Below are 7,992 nucleotides of genomic sequence, written 5' to 3'. Positions count from 1 at the left end.
AGCGCCCGCGCCCTACAGTGAAAATCTCTCCAAAAAATAATAAAAAAATAAAAATAAAAATAAATAAATAAATAAGAATAGGAGGATGAATGTAAAAGTAGCAGTGAGTGTTAGAAACATGCAAGGTATCATTCCTACGCATGGATCAGGAAAACCTGCTTAGTTTGTCAAATGAAGCAACCCAAAGTCTCTAGCAAAATACTTCCCAAGCTGTGATTTATTTTTTCTTTTTAAAAATTTATTTTATTATTATTACTCTTTTTTTATACATTCAATAGCTATACATCATTAAGCTTATAGAGAAGACTTACCCAATATGAAATACACCTCAGACCAGTCCAGCTGAGAATACTATCCACATTATCATCAACAGATAATAAACCATTTTTGTGTCCCACAAAGTCTTACTTCTATATTTTTTCTCCCTAATCTCCTTCCCTTTAATCTTCCTCTCTCCCACCTTCTTTCCACTTTGTCCCCAGCGTCCACAATTATTTTCAATCTGTGATTTTATCCAAAGGTACCATCTATAACTGTGATCAGCTTTGAAATTTCTTAACTTATGGTGACCCATGTGTGTGCGTGTGTATATATATATATATATATATTTGATAGAGAATTTTTGCTATAGGGCATGTATGCTCACTGAAGAAACTGAGAGACAGAAAGCAAGACATCATCCCTTAGGGAAGATGGCCACACCACAATCCCTTCTCCTCCATTCTCCTCTTGGGATTTCGGGCATGCAAGTGCATATGCCCAGCGTGAGTTTCAAGCCTCCAGGTCTGGGACTTGAACTGCAATCAGCCATGTGAGAGTCCAACGTCTTAATCGCTACTCCACCTGCTGGCCCCACTTCTAGTGAATTATAAGGGAGATTATCAAGATTATCAAGTCATCCTAAATGATCTCTATTTAGTTTCCCTGCCTTACAGCAAAGGTATTCACGACTTACCCTTGGACAATAGGTTGTAGATGGGATACTTGCTCCAGCACAGAGATTGCCATTGTACAAATGGGGCGAACACAACTACAGGTTGTGGTTGTGGTTGTGGTTTCCAATGCCTACTATGTCCCGAGGCCTGAGCTTCCTGGTGTCTTGCCAAGAACAGGCATGGATAGTGGGAGCAGGGTCATGGCTGATACACACAGATGATTTGAAGAGAAGAAAATTAGTCTCCATTAGACTTAATTTTCCCCAACCCACATATTTAAAAAATCGGTTACAGTTTTCTGTCATGACACTAATAATGCCTTTAAAAATACTGCAATGTTGTATAATCTAATTAAACAGACACTATCAATAATGTGTATATCTTGACTATACTACAAAAGTTACATGTTAAAAAAAATCAATCTAGAGATTTCCTGGAAAAAATAAATCTGATCAGTTACTCTAAAGAGCAAATGAGGAACTGCTTTCTTCGGGGGGTTTCCACTCTGGCTTAGAGGGTATGAAATGTTGGGCTCTTGATAGTAAAAGAAGTTCTTTCAGGAGTCACATAAAGAGAAATGCTCTTTCTCTTTCAGAAAGCAGAATTAATATAGTATTTTTAACACTATTTTGGGTTTTATGATGTCTTATTCACATTTAGTTGTGTATTTCTATAGCACTCAATATGGTTTTTCAGAGTATGCATGCAGTACGTGACAATCAAATCAAGGATATTACCATGTACATAATTTTCACTGGAAAACCTTACATTTTTTTCTATTTTTAAAGAGAGATTTTTGCTGCAGGGCATTTGCACTTGCTGGAGGACAGAGAGAGAGAGAAAGAGAGAAATCACCCCCAGGGGGGATGATCATGCCACAGTCTCTTCTCCTCCATTCTCCTCTTGGGATTTGGAGCAAGCATGCACACTTACCCAGTGTGAATTTTAAGCTGCCAGGTCCAGGATTCAAACCATGGTCAACAACATGGGGGTCCAGAGACGTAACAGCCACGCCATCTGTTGGTCCGAGAAAACTTTACATTTTTATGTCTAGTAAGTATTTCCTTCCTGAGTCCCTCCCACCCACATTCTGCTATCTACCCCTGGATCCAAGAATTTATACAGTTTTAGAATGTGTAGAATCAGTGTCTAGATCCTGGCTAGGATAATTCCCTCCCTCTCCTAACCCATTTAATTACCTTGGGGAGTGATCAGTGAAAGACCAGCACCCCTCCAGACTATTTCTATCGCATCAATGAGATTTCCAGGAAAATGGCCGAACATCTCTTTGCCATCCAGAACCTTGAGACCGAGTGGGTGGTGGTGCTGCTGGTGACAAAGGTGTGGGATGCTGGGAGGATGCGGGACAGGGACATTCACAGGGGCTTTCCAGGTTGTTCGACTCTGCAGGAATTTCATCAGTGTGGTTTTCATTCCCTTAAAGTCAAGGCAGAAAGAGATTTTGCTGCCATTTAGAGCCGCTGTCCTGCAAACCTGTGGATTTGTGTATCATATTTTAAACTATGTCAGATCCTGTGTTTAGGGAGTGTTGAAACAAAGACTTGGTCACTCAGTTTTCAGGGGCACAGAGAACATTGGCTGAATGGCATCATCCTCTCCTGAAGGGACCGTGATTCCAAACAGCAAGAGGGCAGCAAGCAGTGGAATGTGTCTATTCACACTCTTCCGGACTTCTGCTTTCTTAACAGCTCCTTTGTTTCTCTGACGTAGGGATTATCCAAATTTTTAAGCAACAGCTTTGGCTTCAAGCAGACACAGACTTAGTCATGTCTTGCCTTTATTTCTATTTCTCCCTGACATGTGAAAAAGTCTTTTAGTTGATCTTCCTTACCTAGAGTTCACTTTGAAAAGATTTATTTCTTTTATTTTGCCAGAGGGTGCACGTGCTTGTGAAAGGTGGGGTGTCATGGAGAATGGTCATGCCACAATCCCTTCTCTTTCCTCTCTCCTGCCTTTTGGGATGTGGGGCATGCACACACACAGGCCCAGTATGTTTTCCAAGCTGTCAGGTCCAGGGCTTGAACTGCGCAGTTGGACATGGGGATCGTGTCACTTACCCACCATATCACAGGGCGGCCCGAAAAGAACTTTAATACACTCATCTACCAACAACACTCAATTAAATTTCAAGCACTGAAAATATAACTTCATAAATCACATTTTCTAATTTATCCAGCAGTGAAGTGTTTTTGTTATTATTACCAAAGATTAAAAAATGGAGGAATGATAGTATCACATTGTACAGGTTATTGATAGTTAACAAAAATATATAGACAAGTTTACCAAAAGAAAAACAAAGCAGGATTTTATAAGGACACGTTTAATGCCCAGAAGCATTTGGTATTCTAAGGAGAAGCAAAATTATTTCCAAAAATTGGAGTTTAGTTTGTTATTAAGAGAAATTAGAAAGAATTATTCTCAACACTTGAAATAAAACAAAAAGTAATCAACTGTAGTTGTCCTGAATTTTATTAAAATCAATGAGCTGTTAAGTTGTCAATTAATATGAAAAATAGCATAACTAACCCAATGAAAAATGTACTTTTTTCACTGCAGGAATAACAAAATACATTAAAAGTTGATAAATGAATTAAAGCAATTTTAATATATTTAAGAGCTCCAAATCAGTATGCTCATTGAAATTCATGAAATTTGAGATTAAAATAAAAGCAATTTCTCTAAACTAAAAAAAAGCCTCAATATCAATAAACCTAATAAAACTTTTATTTTATAAACAGTTCTGAAGATCCCTTTTAAACTTCCAAGATCATTGGGTAACCCCAAACAACTTAAGATTACACTGTTTTATATATTTCTTGTTGAAGCAGGTCAGTGACAGATAATATTTACAAATACAGTAAATTTTTAAAAAGTCTATAACTAATTGGGTCACTGAGATAGTCAAGGCATATTTTTCCATGTTTTTCTAGGCAAAAATGCATCATGACTTTTCTGACGACCCCATATAATCACAAGACAATAGAGAGTCAATACACTGAAGCACGTTCAGTCTCACTTTTAATTCTAATTACTATGGAACAGAGATACATAGAATCAACATAAAGGAAACTCAGACAACTTATCAACCCAAAATGTAAACCTCTCAGAAAATGTATAAAATTTTGCCAGCTAATATATAATTTTAAGTGATCAGTAGTATCCATTTTAAGTTCCACTGTTAGTATATAGCAAATCAAAGTATATAAAATCTTTCTTCCTAAGTTTTAGAAAAGAGTTCATACATCAAAGTTAAGCAATGTGCAGAAATATTAATAAACCACTATCTAAACATTTACTACTCCTATAAGAACTATTTATCTTTTAACAGTGTGGATCTTTTCAGCCAATGGGTTGTCCATCATATAGCTAGTAATTCCCCAGTGTATTGCCCATCACACATCTAGCAATTTTATTCCTCCAAAGCACGTTGTGTAAAGAAGGAGCATATTAATAAAATGTGGACTTGCTCCAAGTGATTAGTCATGCAGTTTTTCTCTAGGGAGCCTTTGTTTCGAAAGCCATTCTTACTTCTTTGGTGGTTTTGAGAGCTTAACAGCAGTCAGGAGGATTTGCTGAGGTACTTCGGCAGGATTTTGCAACAACTGCTAGACTAGCGCCCCCTCCAGGCAGAAAGAATCCAATGCTGGAAGCCTGGTTTGGACTAGAATTTTCAGTTTTCAGCTTTTGCGCAGAACAAAACTGCATAATCACATGAAGAGGTTCTGCTGCAGGCCTCAGTAAAAAAACTTTATTGTTGTTGCTTGTGTATTTCTCCCATATGCATTCATTATTTTTTAATTGCTGCATAATAATTGTACATATTTATGGGGTATAGTGTCTTTTGTGTGTCTTGTAATTTTTTATTGCATACTAAAAACCGTGTGACATAGGTAAGCAGAGACATAGGTAAGTAGTGTTTATGCTTGCATATAGACATACTTCTTTAGCTACCTTTTTCCACCTGTGTGGCAGTTGGTGTTTTTCAAGGCAAAATATTAACCACTTCTTTAAAATCCAACACAACATAGATATTAATTTAACCATTTTAGACTAAAAAGTTTTTTTTTTAATTCTGGAAGTAAAATTTTAAGAAAGACTTACTTCATTTTTTTTTTTTTTGCTAACAAGATTGAGCCATGTAAGGAAACTTACACATGTGCATATTACTATTAAAACTGGCAGTCAATTAATATTTTTATTATTTATAATATCCTGTTGACTTACAACAACAAATGATAGCCTTATGCTGGTGTCAAAGGTACTTTGCAGATCAGGTGTGGTTTAGCTCTCTGTTGTCATTATGCAGAGACTCAGGCTAAAGGAATAACTCCTATCCAGGAGGCGGTATTCTTGAGGCAGAGGCACAAGAGCAATAGGGGAATCACATGATGACTTTTTTTTTTTTTTAAGAGGTTTTCGCTATAGGGCGCGTGCGCTCGCCAGACAGACAGAGAGAGACATAGAGACAGAAAGCGAGACTATTTATCTTTTAACAGTGTGGATCTTTTCAGCCAATGGGTTGTCCATCATATAGCTAGTAATTCCCCAGTGTATTGCCCATCACACATCTAGCAATTTTATTCCTCCAAAGCACGTTGTGTAAAGAAGGAGCATATTAATAAAATGTGGACTTGCTCCAAGTGATTAGTCATGCAGTTTTTCTCTAGGGAGCCTTTGTTTCGAAAGCCATTCTTACTTCTTTGGTGGTTTTGAGAGCTTAACAGCAGTCAGGAGGATTTGCTGAGGTACTTCGGCAGGATTTTGCAACAACTGCTAGACTAGCGCCCCCTCCAGGCAGAAAGAATCCAATGCTGGAAGCCTGGTTTGGACTAGAATTTTCAGTTTTCAGCTTTTGCGCAGAACAAAACTGCATAATCACATGAAGAGGTTCTGCTGCAGGCCTCAGTAAAAAAACTTTATTGTTGTTGCTTGTGTATTTCTCCCATATGCATTCATTATTTTTTAATTGCTGCATAATAATTGTACATATTTATGGGGTATAGTGTGATACTTTGGTCTATGTATACATTGTATAATGATCACATCAGATTAATTAACACATGCATTATCTCATACATTTATCATTTCATTGTAGTGAGAATATTCCAAAACCTCTATTTTAGCTATTTTGAAATACGCATTATTGGGGCCGGCAGGTGGCATGGTAGTTCAGGGCACTGGACTCCCATATGTCCGACCATGGTTCAAGTCCTGGACCTGGCGACTTGCTTTCTCACATCGACTCTGTGTGTGTGTGTGTGTGTGTGTGTGTGTTTGTGATCAAACTGGAAAATAATAATAATTAAGTTAATTCTTAAAAAAATAAATATGCATTATTAACTATAGTCAACCTACTGTGCCATAAAACAGCAGAACTTACTCTTCCTATCTAATTGCAGTTTTATGCCCATTGACCAACCTCTCTCTATCGTCCCTCTTCCAGCCCTTCCTAGTCTCTGGTAACCAGAGACTCTCATCTACGATGAGATCAACATCTTTAGATTCCATATACTAGTGAGATCATTCGGTATTTGTCTTTCCATGCCTGGCTTGATTCATCTAACACAATGTCCTCCGGTTCATCCATGTTCTCTAGAGAATATGTTTTTCATCATGTGTATCTATTATTAACGTTTTGAAGATCCCTGGTATTTCACCAGGAAGTGCAGTCCCCAGGAAGTAGTGGACCATACAGCAGCCAGTACCCAGGATGCCAGTGTGTTGGAAAACATGGCCATCCCTGCTTCTGCATAGCCAATGATGCAGAAGGGATTTCTACTTCCAGAAAAGTCTACCTAGACGTTCCACATTCATATCAAGTGTAGTTCAGTTTACCTTATGCTTCTCTTTGGTTTTGGGGTCCTTGAAGGGGTTGTAACTCTTCACAGGTTTGGCCTGACACTCGGAGAGAACTGGGCCCTCCGCCATCATATGCCGTTCCCATGAGTACTGACACTGAAATAGCGTTTATTTTGGAAAAAATCATAGACAAAGGCAATGGCATCCTTACGAAGTTAGTATCAACTTCTTCATTTGTTCTTTCATTCAATAAATATTTATTGAATACATGATACAGACTAGGCATTATTCTAATTACTAAACGAAGGTCTCATGCTAGTGTCCTTAGGTGATCCCAGACCTCAAATCTCTGCGAATAACAAAATGATTCCAATCATGCCCTAGTTCCCAAAGGATTTTAATACCTTTGCAACCTCATCTCCTTTCCAGGAAGTACCTTACATTATAGAAGGAGATGATGCAAATGCTTGTTATTTATCTCATCCATAATGAGACAGCAGTTATCTGGTGGATAAAATGCAGAGTTCTAAAAACAACAAATCCTTTTCCTTTGCTGTAGAGATAGAGAGAGCCTTTCCTTTAAACAACTTTCATTGTATCCTCTCCTTTCCCAAAGTGTGTTAAAGGCATGTGTATCTCCACTGTCTGCTTTTATGCAACCATATATTTTGTAAAATTTTATCCAAAAATTCTATGTAGTTTTTAATAATTCATGACCAGATGGATATTTAATTCTGCATTTCTATAAATATATTTTTCAGATAGTTCCCTCTGAAGAATATCAGGCATTTCTTCCATGCTGATGAAACAATTTTACGCTGACTAAAAAATGTCATGAGCTTTGTTTCCTGACAAAGAAAACATGCACAGACAATAAATGTATGAAAAGATGCTCAACCTCACTAGTAATCAAATATTTGCAACTTAAAATTAATATTATTTCTTAACCACCATACTGGCAAAATTTTTAAAGTCTGACAAGACCAGGTATTCATGAGAGTGTGACTCAAAGAAAACTTTCACACTGGGCTGGTGGGAAACTAAGTTCGAATAATTTGGCCATATCTAGCAGGGTTCAACATAGACATACATATATATGGGTGTGTTAGTCCAACAATTCCACTTCTACATAGAGGCCACATTTATACAAATTAATATTATATACATTATATACTGATATTAATCAATATGTAGACATATATATGTATATGTATGTGTGTGTGTGTGTGTGTGTGTG

At 37.3% G+C, this 7,992-nt stretch overlaps 1 pseudogene; it reads left to right on the top strand.

The window, feature by feature from the left end:
• The window catches only part of LOC102486102 (nucleolar RNA helicase 2 pseudogene), a 7,320-nt pseudogene extending 4,909 nt beyond the window's left edge, over window positions 1-2,411 (top strand).
• The last annotated feature ends 5,581 nt before the right edge of the window (window positions 2,412-7,992 follow it).

The sequence above is a fragment of the Tupaia chinensis genome, unplaced genomic scaffold (assembly GCF_000334495.1).
Source record: "Tupaia chinensis unplaced genomic scaffold, TupChi_1.0 Scaffold000627_1, whole genome shotgun sequence".
NCBI lineage: Eukaryota > Metazoa > Chordata > Mammalia > Scandentia > Tupaiidae > Tupaia > Tupaia belangeri.
Note: the sequence above shows the minus strand (reverse complement) of the source record. Positions and strands in the feature narration are given on the sequence as shown.